The 16032-nt window shown below is 47.1% G+C and overlaps 1 long non-coding RNA gene across 1 annotated transcript in view; it reads right to left on the reverse strand.

Moving 5' to 3' along the window:
* Positions 1-9686: 9686 nt before the first annotated feature.
* LOC138489785 (uncharacterized) overlaps positions 9687-16032 on the reverse strand; it is an 81669-nt gene continuing 75323 nt past the window's right edge. The window contains exon 3 of the long non-coding RNA XR_011274901.1: positions 9687-11402. This is a non-coding gene — a long non-coding RNA (uncharacterized lncRNA). The remainder of the gene's footprint in view (positions 11403-16032) is intronic.

The following is a 16032-nucleotide window of genomic DNA, read 5'->3' on the forward strand; positions in this document are numbered from 1 at the left end:
CCTTCACTGTAGATGGGAAAGCGCAAGTGCACATCCTCCCAGTATGAGCAGGGTGGAAATGGAATTGTGGGAAATAGGCAATTAGGAGTTTAGGGCATGGTTCATAGGAAGGGGTGGTACCATTGCGTCACAATACTGTGTCGTGAGGGTGGTCGACATGGAGAGACGCACAGTGCTTATCGTCGGTGATATCTTTGTGTGCCATCTGCACATGTGTTGCGTGCAAAGATGCATTGCTATTAATTTCGGGTTGGAAGGAGTGGATGCTTTCTGGGCCTGTCAGGGTGACTGCAATTTCGGCAAGATGGTTCGCCTTTGCAGATATGTGGCACCTGTCGCGAATGTGGACTGTGTTGTGGTGCACTATGGAAGTGTACATTTACATGATGTGTGGATGATTAATCCGTCTCCTGAAGAGGTTGCTGACCGCAGTGATGTGTATTTTTCATACTGCCAAGGTGGTTTTCTCATGCATAACACCCAAGAGCAGTGTGGGTCCATGACGGTATAATTTGTCACCAGCCAGAGGTCGGAAGTTGTTTTATAAACAGAATTATGCGTCAGTTTATGCAGACTGCTGGCATGTTCTCCATCCACTATGAGATCATGAGGTTGCAAAATATGCAGTGGTTCAGTAGAAATGACATTTATTTGAGTACCATTGGCAATGCCGTTTTCTTTTACACTATGCAAGAAGCATTGACAGAATGTTGTAAAAATGTGAGGACAGGCAAACAGAAACGCATATAAAGAGAAAATACAAAAACACTTTATGCATATACGCTGGTTCATATTGTTTAAGATCGCCCCCCACCTTCACTATCACTAAAAGGTAGTGCACTACGCAGTACTTTCAGGATTGCACGTGCCACATCCTGGGTGGCTATGTGGATGTATGCGGATGGAGAAATTGTGCATACTTTCATTGAACTTTGTAGTGGATGTCGTTTGGAATGGCACGATATATGTACTGTAAATGTATAACGGTACATTTTTCAAGTGTTGTACAGCAGTGGCAGTGTTCGATGATGGTGGCTTTAATGCGATTGGCGGATGCGTTTGTGCCTATTTAACAGTAACCCAATGAAGTACAGCTGCAGAGAAGATAGTGCAAAGGGAAGAAGGACTGTTCCAGTTTTACACGGGTGCGGCCCACACGCTACTTTGTGAGGTGCACGTGCCAAAATCTGCCCTTTTCACCACCTTGCCCAATTGCATGGCAGTGTGAGGGTTAGCCAATCAGGTAGTGTGTGTGTGGTTAACAGGAAGGGGAGGTGAAACGGTTGCACATTATACTGTGCGTACTGAGGGTGGCTGACATGGCGAAACGTATTGTGTTGACTGTAGGTGATCCCTTTGTAATAGATCTGCACAACTATGCCCTGCAAAGAAATTTTGATGGCAATTTTGGTTTGGAATGAGTGGACGCATTATGGAACGCTGTGTACGCACTTTGCAAAGACCTTGCTACGTTTCCACTAGTAGACGTTATTGTAATTCATTACGGCGGCATGCATATGGGTTACCTGCCTTGCTTACATTTGTTCCGTTGACTGAGGAGGTTGCTGGATGTCGTGAGGACACTTTTTCCCACTGCTAAGGTGCTTTTCTCATTTATAATATTGTGAGGAGTATGGCCTACTGCTCATGGATGTTGTTCCAAGCCAGACGAAGGAAGGTGTCTCATCAACAGAAGCATGTACACTTTTTTGTCCGCTCGTGGAATGTTCTTCAGCAACAACTACCTTATTACTTGTGGAAATGCTGAGTTTTTCCAAGAAAATGGCATTTTGTTCTCATCCATTGGCAATGCAGTTTTGTTTGCTCGTCTACATGATGCAGTGAACAGTTTACTGATCTAATGTGCGTAGAAAAAAACACAAAAGCTACTAAAAACAGAACAAAATGTGTTTTTGTAGAAGGATCTACAGAAAGAAACAGACTCTTTTAAGAGTTGCCCCTTACTACGAACTCCCCTTGCCCTGGTTGCAAGTTTTTATCCCATGCCCACACGCAGCACAAAAGTCACATACAGGGATTTTGCGGGTGGCGGCCACAAAAATGGAACTGTGGGGATGTCCAATGATTTTCTTAGGATGTGCAGCAATAGGAAGAGGGACTTCTGCTGCACTGGTGACCGGCCCTCGACATACTTGGGGACCCGCACGTGCCATATTCAACGCTCCTCACCATGCTGGCCTATGGAAATGGGACTGTAGCGATTGTCCTATCATGTGCTGCTCAGGGTGTACGTCAGAGGAAAGCGTGCCAATAGGAAGAAGGACTTCTCCTGCTTTACTGGGCGCGACCCTGGTGGTACTTGGAGAAAGGCACGTGCCACATTCTGCGTTTGTGAGCATGCTGGCCAATAGAAATAGGACTATGGCATTTGGCCAATCAGGTGCTTTGGGTGTGTGTCACAGCAAGGGGAGGCATTCACTTTCCCCATTACTTTGTGTATTGCAGCTGGCAAACATGGCAAGACGTACAGTTTTCGTCGTGCGTGATGGCTTTGTGGATGATCGGTGCATGTATGCCCTCCAAGAAGACATGTCTGGCAATTTCGGTTCGGGGGGAGTGGACGCTTTGTGGAGTAGTGTTATATCGTGCTGTTTCAGCAGACTGCTTCTAGAATGTCGATGCGTGGCCTCTTCGTCAACTGTACATGTAGTGATTGTGGACTTTGGAGCCTTCTTTATGGGTAACATGCCTTGTTCCCGTGTGTTCCCTCAACTGAAGATTATGATGAAAGCAGTGCAGAGCTTTTTTCCTACTGCCAAGGTGCTTTTCTCATGTATACCCCCGTGAATAGTGTTTAAGTATTCCAATGATTCCTGTCACCAGCCAGAGGTCGGAAGGGTTTCATCAACAGAAGCATGTGTGACTTTTTAAGTTCTGCTGGGATGTTCTTCTGTGAGAATGAGAACATTGGTTTGCGATACATACACCTTTTCACGACAAATAGCATGTCTTTTTCGTACAGTGGCGATGAAGTGTTGTTTCACAATCTACACACCTCACTGAAGAGCCTATTGTAAGAATGTGTTACACTCACCTGGTATCCACGGGGGTGCCACATGATACTGGATGGAGGTCTAAGCGACATCCCGGACCCCTCTCTGCTTGGTTATGTGCCAGACGTTGGGTAGCGCCTATAACAGGAATATGGAGGGTTAAGAAACTGGTTCTGTCATGGGTGGACTCCCACCTCCCTCTGGTCCAAATCCCCTCCCTTGGGGTTATTGCTCACCTTAGGTTTTTGTGTGTTGAACTCTCCATCCTGCGTCTCTGTGCAGGGGCGCATGGTTGGTGCAGGCGTTCCGTGGACCTAGTTGCTTCACTGGTCCGTGTGTCCTTATGTCGGGTCCAGACCGGCTGTGACTCCGACTCTGCTTGCTGTCTTCCAGGTGAGTTTTAATGTCTTTTCCGTCTTTATTCTGTCTCTTTCTTTCCCTCCGTTTTCTCTGTCTTCTCTGCGTCTTGCTGCACTATGCTGTTCCCTAACAATGTCTCTTTTTGTTTTCACAGGGATGGTTGCGATCTCAGAGTTGCTGCGCCGATGGCAAATACCACGGTGAGTTAGTAATGCGCAGAGCGCTGCGCTGTTTATTGGTGTTAATTGCTAACCTGTGTTCTCTTCTCTTCTTTGTACAGGTTACGGTGATTTTCGGGAGTTATGAACGATCGAAGCGCTGCTTGACCAGGTAAGTGCTTTGTTAATGCTGACCTTGTTCCTTCTCCCTTGCAGGTTGCGGTGAAACCCAGAGATGGGCGAGGTAAGAGAAGCGCAGGGTGCTGCCAGGACTCGCTGCTTGCTCAGGTAAGAATTGTTGTTAATGCTGTCCTTGTTTCTTTACCTTTGCAGGTTGCAGTGAACTCCGGACATGGGCGAGGTAAGCGAAGCGCAGGATGGATTCAAGGCCGGTTACTTCACAGGTAAGTGTTCTTGCTCCCTAATGCTGTTCTTGTTCTTCCAGGTTATTAATGGAATCCGGATTTAGGGCTTCAGGATCGGGCCACCGGAGAAGCAGATGAGCAGGAGCTGGACACAGTGAGCGTTACGCTGCAGGAGTGCAGAATAACGCGAAGCATGTCCTGCTGTTTGGGTGTGGTTTAAATAGCCTAGGTAAAGTAGTTCCAGGCCAAGTAGTTCCAGGTCCAGCCACAACCAAAACACTAGACGCATGGCTTGGTTCTAAAGAACTGAGCTGTGTAATAGGCCTCCATGTTGGATTAAGGTCCAAAACTGGTATTGCTTTATTCCTGATAATGAGCCTGGCGCCAAAGGCGCCAGGACTGACTCCATGTATGTTTCTGATGGAGTTTTAAGACCCTTGGTGCCGGTGTGAAGGGCTTTAGCCCCATTGCTGCCAGGGGGCTGTCATATCTTTTGGGATTCCCAAATATCGAGAGGAGCACTTGATGGTCCGTTACGAGGGTGAAGTTTCGGCCAATTACGAAGTGGTGGAACTTTTCACAGGACCATACAGCTGCAAGGCTTTCTCGTTCAGCTTGGGAGTAAGCCTTTTCGTGGGAGATAGGGTGCGGCTGGCGTAGGCTACGACTGCATGCCGTGCGTTGTCTTCGGTGTCTGTTTGGGCCAGGATGGCCCCTAGGCCAACTGGACTGCCATCAACTGTGATGATGGTGTGCCACTCAGGGTGGAATTACGCTAGCTGGCGATGGTTGGCGAAGTTCTCTTTGATGGTTGAGAATGCCATCTGGCAGTGTACGTCCCAGAGGAATGGCTGGTCCTTTTTGAGCAGGACACGGAGCGGGTCAGTGACCGTGGCATAGTTTGGAAAGTAGCGCGCACAGTATCCTGCTATCCCTAGGAATGAGCATAGTTCTGCAGTTGTCGTGGGAGCTCGAAGGTCAGTTATTGCTTTTATCTTGTCCAGATCAGCCTGTATTCCTTTGTCTGAGAATATGTGCCCAAAGAATCTGAGGCTGGTCTTGTTGATGTTGCACTTGGGCCCGTTCAGCGTTAAGCCTGCTTCTTGGAGGATCTTGCAGACAGCTGTGAGTGCCCTGTCATGTTGTTCTTGGTCCTTTCTGAAGATCAGGATATCATCACTGTAGTTTAGGGCATTCACCTCGGATGATATTAGGCGTCTGATTGTCTCTTAAAAGATTTCTGCGGCGGAAGATATGCCGAAATTGAGCCGTTTATATATAAACAGCCCTTCGTGTGTCGCAAAGGTGGTGATTGCTCTTGAAGCAGGGTCTATGATGAGCTGGTGATAGCCCTGATTGAGGTCTAGTTGTGAAAAATGCGTCACTTGGTTCAGCCTGATAAGCATGTCCTCTAAGCTTGGGCCTGGGTGCCTCTCCCTTTGAATGGCGGTGTTGGGGATGCGCATGTCGACACATATGCGTAGGCGTCCATTGTCCTTGGGCACTATTACTATGGGGGACACCCATGGTGTTGGTCCTTCTACTTTTTCAATGATGTCATTAAGGAGGAGGAGTTGGATCTCCTTTGATACTTGGGCCTGGAGGTGGAAGCCCACCTTGCGGGGGTGTTGTGGTACTGGTACTGTAATTTTGGGGTTAATGTGCAGCTTAACAACAGAATCTTTGAGCATACCTAATCCTTCAAACAATTTGGGGAACTGAGCTTTGAGATCCTCTTTGGTGAGGGGTCGGCATGTTATTGACATGATGGCATCACGTTCTGACGGGTATCCCGTTATTATTTAAGTTTGGTCGTATTGCAGTTCATTGAGTGCTAGGGCTCTGGCCGTTCGATGGCTGAGAAGGCAGGGACCTACAGAGGGACTCCTTATGATGTGAATTGCAGTGGTTACTGTGAGGTTGCGGCGCGTCAGGTCACATTGAAATTGTCCTTTGGATGTCATGGGCAGGGCCGCTCCCCACTGGAAGATGTGTGTTTTGGACTTCCGCAGAGGGTAGAGGGCTGCAATGTCATGGTATAGTTCTTCGTTCATGACATTTACTGTCGCTACGGTTTCGACGACAAATTTGTTCATGGTGTCTCCCATTTGTATCATGACCCTGGGGGCTGGCGTGTCCTCGATGTCGACGCTGAGGAGTCGGACCTACTCCCTGTCATATCCGTCTTGTAAGTATTGGAATTGTTGCACTTCCTCCTGATGATATCTTGGTGGGGAGTTAGCATATGGGTCGATGTCCAGGGGAAAGGGTAGGATGTGACTGTCCTGTTCGTGAGGTGGCAGGAGTTCTCTTGTATATGTTCTCTCTAGTGCAGCCACTTGTACAGGGTCACAGTGACGGAGGTCGTAGAGCTCATGATCTTTCCTGTCAGGTTCAATTTGTAGCCCTTCTAGCACTCTCACTGTGTTTGGGCATTGGTAGGCGTTTGTGGGGTAGGTCACTACTCTTTCACCAGGGCGCTGGTCATGTTGTTCTCTGTGCGTCTCTGGTGTTCGGCCGGCATTCTGTTGGTAGATTATGTTCGCTTCAGGGAGTTGTTCCTTGCACATAGCTTGAAAGTGGTTTTCTTGTCCACATAGCATGCATCGCTGGCCAATTGCAGGGCATGGTCCCTTGTGTGGGTATTCAGACCCACAGCAGTAGCATTGTCGATCACTTTGTGTACGTTGCGAGGAGTACCTGGGAGTTGGTCTGCTCTGAGAATTCAGGTATCGGGTATAGGGGGTTACGGCTGCAACGACTTCACCCTTTTTGGGGTTTTCTATGGCTGCGGCCTGGAATCCTTTCGTATACCCTGGCTAAATCCAGTACTTCTTTTAGGGAGAGAGGCTTTTTCAGAAGATGTTTCCTGAACATTGAAGATATGCATCCTTCTATTATGCGCAGTCTGATTGCTTCATCATTGTTGAAGTTGGCGAAGTTTTCCTTTGGAGGCGGATGACAAATTCCCCTATCGATTCATGAGGGAGTGGAGCACATTGATTGAAGGTGTAGCGCTCATAGTTACGATTGGGTGTTATGACAAGTTTTTCATTGTTTTCTTCTAGAAGGCTCGGATAAGTGGTGCGGTTTTGTGGTGGAATCATGCGTATTATGTTTTTAATTTATCTTCCCGCAACAAAAGTGAAGATACTGATTTTGTTAGGGGGGTCTTGCGTGACAATGGCACCTACAAAGTCTTCAATTTCCTCAACCCATTCTTCCCAACGCTGGCCCTGGTCATGGTGTGGGTTAAGTGTAAATGGGCTTGGTCTCCTCATAAGGCTGGCATTGGCAACAGGGGCTGTCCCTGCGTCTGCAGCTGCCTGTGCTGGCTCTGTCATGGTTGCAGTGATAGGGTGGCACAGGTGCCAGTGGTTCATTTGATTACTCGCTCACATGGCAGGCTCCTATGCCGCGTGGCAGACTTGGGTTGTTGAGGGTAGTGCTTCCCTCTTAGGTATCGTCCTCTTTGTGGGTTTCCCACCCTGAGTTTGAGGGTGCCACTTCAGGTGTGCTGGTTGGGGCAGCCAGGGATGTTGAGCAGACGGCCTAGAGGCCGTTTATCGAGTTCATGGGCTTCCCGCACAAATTTGACTGTATCACCGTTGGTTGCACCCGTTCCTTGGGCTTCTGTTGCACCCGTTCCTTGGGCTTCTGCCCTCCTCTGCACTCATGTGGTGCTGTGTCTGGGGGTTTCACTAGTTTGTGGTGGCACTTTGGCATTTACTTTGTTTCATCCTGTCTGCTTTTCCTTGGTCCATGTGCTTGAGCTGGCTTTTGCTGATGGGCCAGGTCGCAGGTTGTTTATAGCATGTCTTTTCTTTGCTGGTGTCTGTTTTTATTGCAATTGTTGTGCACTTTCTGTATTTGCAGATGTTGCTCGCGTGTGGCCCGTTGGTTCATGTGGCTGGTGGTCTGATGACATTGTGAGGAGTAGATGGGGCTAACGTGGTGGTAGTTGTTGCTAGGTGCCCTTTTTTTTGTATATTTTTTTTCATGGCCTTGTTTTAATCCCTTCCTTTTTGCATTATTCCCCACCATGTGCAATTATTATATGGGGATTTCGTAGCGCCTGTGTGGGTGTGTTGGCTGCGGTGCATTTTGTGGATTTGTCCCCCCGTCGCTGCCCTTCTGAGCTGCGTAGTCTGGTTGTTGGCACTTGACATGCAGCAGTGGGGGAAGGGTGTGGGGCCTCTTACCGGTGTACTCTTGCAGTCCTCCTGTTCGGCAGCGGTGGTCCTTTTCTCGTTGGACGGGCTTCTCCGTGTCCCGACCCGGGCTGCTGGGCTCTTCGTTGGCTCTTCATTCTCTGCTAGCTCTCGTGACTGTGCAGGTTGCTGGGCACTTGCGGGCTGCCGGCTCACCTCTACTTCGTCCACTCATGCTGTTGTACAGGTCACCGGGCTCTACTCCTCCCTGCTCTCTCCTTCACCGGTGTGGGCTGCCGGGTTCCTCTTCTTCGGTCTGCCTGCAGTGCTCCTCCCTAACGGCACTCCTCATCGGCTTCTTTACGTCTTCCTTCTCGGCACCCTTCGGCGCCACTCTTCCTGTATGCCACCGGTCTTCTCTGCCACCGGTGCGTGTACCGTGTTTCTGTCTGTTCACCTCTGCTGCTATTCGTACACGTGTTCCTGCCGGGTCGGGTCTACTGCACCCTCCTTTCCGCTGGTCATCTTCTGTCAGTCATGCGGCTGGGTCCACTGTCCCATCCTCATTTACTGCTGGGCCACTTTCATTATTCTCCCGCATTCACTGGGCACGACGTGGTATTCGTCGGCCTCGTTTTAAGTTGTTGGGGGTCACCCCCTCACTCAATCATCTGCAGTCTTACCAAGAACATGCAGAGCCACTGCTGGTATCAACCTTCTTTATCCATATGTAACATTCAACTGCCTTAAAGTTCCCCATGTCCCTCCCCTTCCGCCCTCTTCCCGCCCTGGGGGGGGTGGGGGGGGTGGGTGTGTGTGTGTGTGCGTGTGTGTGTGTACTCTTAAAGGGGCCTTTCATTCAGATACCACAGTTGTCTGTAAAAATAGTAGGTCATGTTACGGGTAGATCATTGTAAACAAGTATGTCACCCGGAAGTGGAGCATCCATCCTATCCTGTCAAAGCCTTAAGCCCGCTCCTTGCTCCCATGATTCTCAGCAGTCCCTTTCATTTCCGGTAGGTGTGTGTGTGTTCTCCCCTACTATGATTGGGGTGCGATTGTAATGATGTCAGTGTGTTCAACTATAACATATATGCGTTTCAACTAGCATTGCTATCACGTGGGGTGAGGATCAAGGAATGGGATACAACTGCTTAGGGCAGTTTATCGTCTGCTGCTCGACTTACTTTTAACAGAATCGTTTCTCATTGCATCCTTATCTATTTTAAGTATATGTATGTGTTTAGTCCTTTATTACTGATCCCCCTCGCATCACAAGATGTGTGCCCAGACTGCTCTAAGGCTTTAGGCATATTCCAAGAACGAGGCATAATAACCAGCTTGGCCGCTGCTATGTTAAACGCTAGTTTAAATATATGAGTGAAAATGGAACACAATTTACCTTGCATTACATTTGGAAAGCAACAGCCTCAAAATGACAACATATTGCGGGATAAAATAAAATATGACCCACCAATTTTACATCATTTTCCGTGGTCTGCTTTTAATTCTTTGACAATGCTAATGCTTGTGAAAGGTTGTGTGCTGTGTCTCCATACATAATACACCGTCAGTGATGGGACCACACTTTCCAGCTGCTTTCTACACCGAAGTTCTGTTTCTACTTCACCGACAAACACCAGCATGAAATGAAAGTATCCTTCAAAAGTTAAAACGTGGACATAGACTAAAACCAATTTATGACAGAATCTGCATGATTATATCCCTACGATAGAACTTGATAAGGACCTTCTAAGCCTGGCCAAAATCTCCTCATAATTATTAAGCCGCTCAATAATGAATTTCTAAGGAAGAATAACAAATGTTTTTAGACAGGCATGACACTGGCAGCTCTTTTTATTGAAAATCGCACTGTCCTCCTTAGCACTCTAAATTGCTAACGTGTCTATGTGGAAATGCATTAATTAAAACACACAAATCTTTGTGCATAACTGCAATGGAATATTTATTTTTAAATATGCATTTTCTAAGTGCACCAGTAAAACACGATTTTCAGTAGTTACGGAAGATGAACTCGTGTTTGAGCATCTGTAACCCGAGAAATAAGCTACTTTACTGCTTAAAAGCAGACTTCCTTGATAATGCCTGCCCGTAAGACAGTGAGCACCTTCCAATGTACAGCCCTCAATGGCTGGGCAGATAAGCAAATACAATCTCTGAGGAAAATATGTTCATTGTCTATGCTTGAAAGTTCAGTAGCAATCTATCTGCTGTTTGACTATGTTGCTTGATTTCCAATCACATTGTATATGCAGCCACATTGGAGAAAACACTGCCCAGTAGTTAGTCAAATAATCATTATTAAACACATTGAACTGCACCCGGCCAAGCTTAAAGGTTTACATTGCACCGTTACAGAGGCCTTTTAAGGCAAACCCCCTCAAGCTGCTTTTCTTGGTAAGTGCACACGCCTTCTAGGAAGTATAGCTCTTTTTGGTGTGCTGCTTGAGTACTGTAGACGTATGCGAACCCATGACAGGCTAAATATGTTGTTATCTGTTTCTAATACTGCCGAATTCCCCAGAACAGACAGTCCCACAACTAGAAACCGTCAATACTAGTAGACCTGGAATCTGCTTAATGGAAAGAACATGGGACAACATGCTTTTACTTGTGCATTAGAGGATGTAAAAATAAGTCACCCTTGCACACGGTCATTGATTTCGTTTCAGGATGTCTTCCCTTGCGTCCTCAGCACTATGTCGAACTCTATGGCTTGCAGTCTGGCACGCTTATTGCTTTTTCTGTCTCCAGTTTTCATCCATTACATGTCCGAGGTTGAATCCACGAGCACAGAAGGCCCACATGCAGAGCTTTCTCCTTCCTACACAGAGTCTTATTTGCACAGTTGTCGCTTGCTCTTTCATTCTTTTTTTAATGCATGATATTAAATGATATTAAATGTTTACCATTTTCCATTTCTTAGTGAATATTCGACATGCCACGCGGTGTGGAAATACTTTCAGATTAGCAGAAACAGCACGTTTCATATACAGGAAAGGCACTTCTTACATTATTACGTTTGAGCTCTCCATTTTCTGCAAGTAAAACACGTTAAGGTAGTGGAATTAAGATTGGAAGCTGCAAAGCACTGTGCACCCTTTTCGTGAGCAACACATAGGTGCAAGTAAACAGCCCACAACACATGAGGAAATCTACTTTGTTACTTAATCATGGTCGATGACAGGATTGCAATGCACTATGGGAAATTGGAATAATCAATGCTTCTATTATGGTGTTTTCCATTCTTACTTCCAATCCTTAGTAAGTGCAGAGTCTATTCCATTGCATCATAGGTTATTCTGCTTCTTTTCATCCGCCAGGAGCCAAGTCCTAAAAAAAGAAAGTGGGGGGATTAATTTCCCATACGCATATCAAGGTGCAATATGCACATTTCATTCAATTGGCTTTGCATAACCATACAATTTGCACAGGACGAATGTCGTTTGCTTTACATAAAATCAACATAGACAAAAAAACCAAGAAAGAATATTTTCGTCTAATAGTGTTTTGAAAACGTTCTAAATTGTGCATGTTTTAAACTCCAAGAATCAATACCAATGTTTTCCATGGATCATGCAGTCCCGAAACATGACCATCTTTAGCTGTTCGTTGGTTTTAATCACGTTATATTATTATAATTGTTCTTTTATAACGCACATAATACCAGCAATTGGTTTCTAAACGCAGATCGGGATTCAAACTTGTGCTGCACTGCGTAATCCTGATTTCAGGATAAAAGTGTTGCCCCTGGGCTATCCTTCCTCCTCATGGTGCAGTGGTGTTCCCTGCCCACAAATCCGCCGAGCGTGGTGCAGTACCAGGTCAGCATAAAAAAAGACAATGGGCCTCATTACTCGCATCCGGGACAGGCACCCGCAAATGGGCAATTACCAGGCTATTCCGGCCCAGCAGGACCCAGTAATTGCCCTTTCACGGGTGCTGGGCCCGGTACATACCCATTCCCATTTGAGCCGCATAGGGCTCAATGGGAATGCGGACGTCGGATGCAGAGTCACCGTTTACAACGGTGCTGGTGCATCCGACTTGCTGTGCTCGCGGGTGCCTGTGTGCCCGCCAGGTCTGACCTGGCAGGCAGTGCGGCACCCGTGAGCACAGCTTGTAGTATGGCGGTACGGTAGCAACGGTGCTACCTTACAGCGTAACTTATAATGAGGTCCAAGGTTTTGCATTTTACACACACGGCCTCTAAAATACACGGGGGATGGCATCCGCCCTCTGACTTACTACATTCCTTTTACTAAAATCATTGAGATATTGGAAGTGGGACATACAATCCGATTTTTGCGAATGCACTCTGTAATTGCATTTGGGGAAGGGAAATCCTGGGCAGCTGTCTATATTGACTTTGCTTTATTCTCACACTAAACAAATAGTGCTATTGGTACCTTCCTCCTATGGATTTCCCTCCCTCCTCCTTTGAACATATCACTTTTCAGCTCCTGGTGCATTGCAGACTTGTCCTTGGCCTCAAGCCCAGGGACCGTATCTCTCCAGGACTGAAATCACTACACTGGCTCCCAGTGACTGCGAGGATCAAGTTCAAAACCCTCTGCATTGTCCACAAGGCCGTCTGGGGCCTTGGGCCAAAATACCTTCAACTCTCTCTTCCTAAATGTCTTCCTTCTCGAGCTCTTCATTCATCCGCCTCCAACTCCCTCAGGGTCAGCCGCTTCTCCAAACAAGGAGTTGGGGCAGATCTCTCTCCGCTGCAGGGGCCTCCCTCTGGAACAGCCTTCCTGCCTCCCTGAAACTTGAGGAGAACCATCTCCGGTTCCGGAAGCACCTCAAAACCTTTCTCTTTGCCTCCGCTTTCTCTCCCCCTCTCCCCTGCTAATACTACCGAAACTGCACGGAATCTGCAACTGGGCCACTCACCGTTCTCGGTCCTTGGCCCAGCCACTCTCCCCTGCACTGCCTCCCTGGCAACCCCTGCACTACGGGACTGTGTCTGTATCCCTACAGCCCCCCTTCCCAGCACTTGTCTGCACTTACCTCGCACTTGCCACCAGATGGCCCTTGTTATTTATCCTGTATGCTGTATGCTGTATGCTAATAACCCTGTACTGCACTTTACCCTCTCCCTTCCCCCTTGCACTTGCGCGATCTGAATGACACCTGGCCTAGTAGGATCGTTGTCTGTCTCCCCTTGTTCCCCCCCTGCCTCGTCGCTCCTTGAAACACTTGTGTATAGGCGCGTTACAAATGCCGTATCATATCATATCATATCATGCTCTTCTCCGATCTGAATCTTTAAAAGCTATCTCTGAAAATCCCTGTTGTCATACTGGGTGACCTTAATCTTTCCAGAAAGTCAAATGTCCTTCAGCTTGAACTTGAATCCACCATGCTCCCTAACAACTCATTAGTCAACCTTCACAACATTCCCACTCATTCTCAAGACACCTGTCTTGATCACATGTTCCTTTCATCCACCCTAATCTACTCTGTTATCACAATTGACTCCCATCTGACCACTCGCTCATCCACTTCACAATCATCTGTATCCCCCCATCTTTCATGCTCCCCTCTCTCTCATCTATCACCAAACACAAATTAAAACCTGACTCTGTGGTCCCCAACCTCAACCTGGTTAAAGTCTCATTTCAAGCTCTTTTCTCCTCCTATTTCCCAAACTATTGAGCTTGCCTGCTTGATTTCTACTCTCTGTCCACCCCATTCTATGATCGCTATCCATTCAACTCCTTCAGCCCCTTCCTCTTATGACCCCAGCCTTCGATCCCCCCAGCTACTCAAATGCTGAAGTTAACCATGCATCGCCACATGCAATACTGTCATAACAATAGATAACCCCACTCTGCTCTCTGCCTACACAATCTCTCTGTTGCCCTCACCAGCACAATCAATGTTAGCACTCCTACTACTCTGATCTCCTTACCTCTTTACATGAAATATATTCCTGACTCTAAAGGCCATGCTTTCCCCCCAATAGCTGCTCCTATCCTCCTTTCCATCAGTCAATGACTTTGCCTATTATGTCTCCTCCAAAATCACCAAAATAATTGACCCACTGTCCAGCCTGTCGCCCCCAAACTTAATCGTCACCTCACCTCCTCCTACACCCTCCATTACTCTGTCAAAACTTTCCTCACTCCTCCCGACCCCCTTCACCCTGCAATTGGTTAAGGGTCTAGCACTTATCACCTCTGCTTCACTCTATACATAAATTAAACTCTATCGCTCTACTTGTATCTTCTCCACCTATTACAAAACAGCTACAATGACCTCCGACTCCAATAATCTCTCATTCTATAGACAAGTCTCTCATATAACCAACCACCTCAAAAGTCTTGTGAGGGCTTCTCTTCAACTGAATATTAATATGCCTCGAGGATCACTCACTCTCTGACCTTATTTACTATGGATTCTATCCAAACACTCCACAGAGACTGCTCTTAACCGTGTCACTAACCTCCTAACCATTGCCCACCACTCCAGCCTCTCCTTTAACCTAATTCTTCTTGACCTCTTAGCAGCCCTTGCCACTGTGGATCACCCCTCCCTTCTCCAAACTCTCTCTCCCTCGGCTTCACAAACACTACACTTGTGTGGGACTCCTTCTATCTCTCTGAGCACTCATTCTCCATCTTATGGACATACAGGACCTTCTCCCCAACACTCCTCACCATTGGTGTTCCCCAAGGCTCATTACTAAGCTCACTCCTCATTATCCTTGACACCATGTCCCTCTGAAAATCAATTCCCTCCTTTTGCTTCAGCGATCACCTCTTTGCCATTGATATTCTGACATTTTCTCCTTCCTCGCTCCTGCAATCTCTGATCAATTCACCAACTGCCTCTCCACCATCCACCATTGGATGGCCCTATGCTGCCTCATACTCAACACCTCAAAGATTGAAGTGGTCTCTCTACCAGCCCCCAATGCCCACTTCACAATTCTTTCTCCAATCTCATTCCCCCCGACCTACTCAGTACCTCGTCCATGGCTCACAGCCTTGGGGTGCTCTTTGTGATCTCATCACAGCCACGGCCACTTCAGCCCGACTCAGCCTCCAAAGCATAAAGAAAATCTACCAGGGCAGCAGTCTTTTGTTACTGGGACCTATATTTCTTTCTTGGGGAACTCTACTCTTTCATGTCTGGGCCATTGGGATTTCACTTGTATCGGACAATCACAGTGGGGATGTTGTTTGCATTTTTTACACTTAACAAGCATTTGGTATTCTCATGAAAATGTTTGTATGCTTACCTCCCAGCCTACCTGGCATTCATTAATTTCTTTCCACCAGCAAGGGGCCCATTTATCAAGGACTAAAGATCAGTGTTCGAAGTGGGTGCAAACGGTTGGGAGGAGGGCTCCTCTACTTTATTTTATTTTGTTTAATTGTGCCTATATTTTTATTTGAAAAAGAAACTTTTCCAGAATGGTCCACTGTTAATTTTTGCCGATGTTCACGAACGTCTGACATCATAGCAGACTTTCCGAACAGTGTCATATGATCACAGGCACGCGCACGGCATGATGATGTGTCCGCTAATCCATCCGCACTATGCGTATGGATGTGTGCTTCGCAAGCAGTTTGGAACTGCATTTTTCAGCTGCTCTAGGAACTTTGAAGGTCAGAATTTACCCTTGTGCAGCTCCTAAACCTACACAGCACATACTTGGAAGAATATTAGGAAAACAGCTATTTATTTAAAAAATGGCATCAGCTATTGCCATCCTTCCTCCCCAAGAGCCAACAACACTGCCAGCTGGAGAACCTACACAACGAAAGAAGTGGAATACTTCAAAAGACAATCAAGAAGACCAGGAAGATTAGGTAGAAGAAGTGCCTACCTCTAACAACATTGTACTCACTCGCAGACAACCTGGGCAGTACTCCTACGAGACCACCTCCATGCGCCACCACCCCACCCCAAATCCAACCACCACAACGCTCTTAGGTAGTAGTAGGCT

Source organism: Ambystoma mexicanum, chromosome 9 (genome assembly GCF_040938575.1).
Source record: "Ambystoma mexicanum isolate Mex_15411 chromosome 9, UKY_AmexF1_1, whole genome shotgun sequence".
In the NCBI taxonomy this organism is placed as follows: Eukaryota; Metazoa; Chordata; class Amphibia; order Caudata; family Ambystomatidae; genus Ambystoma; species Ambystoma mexicanum.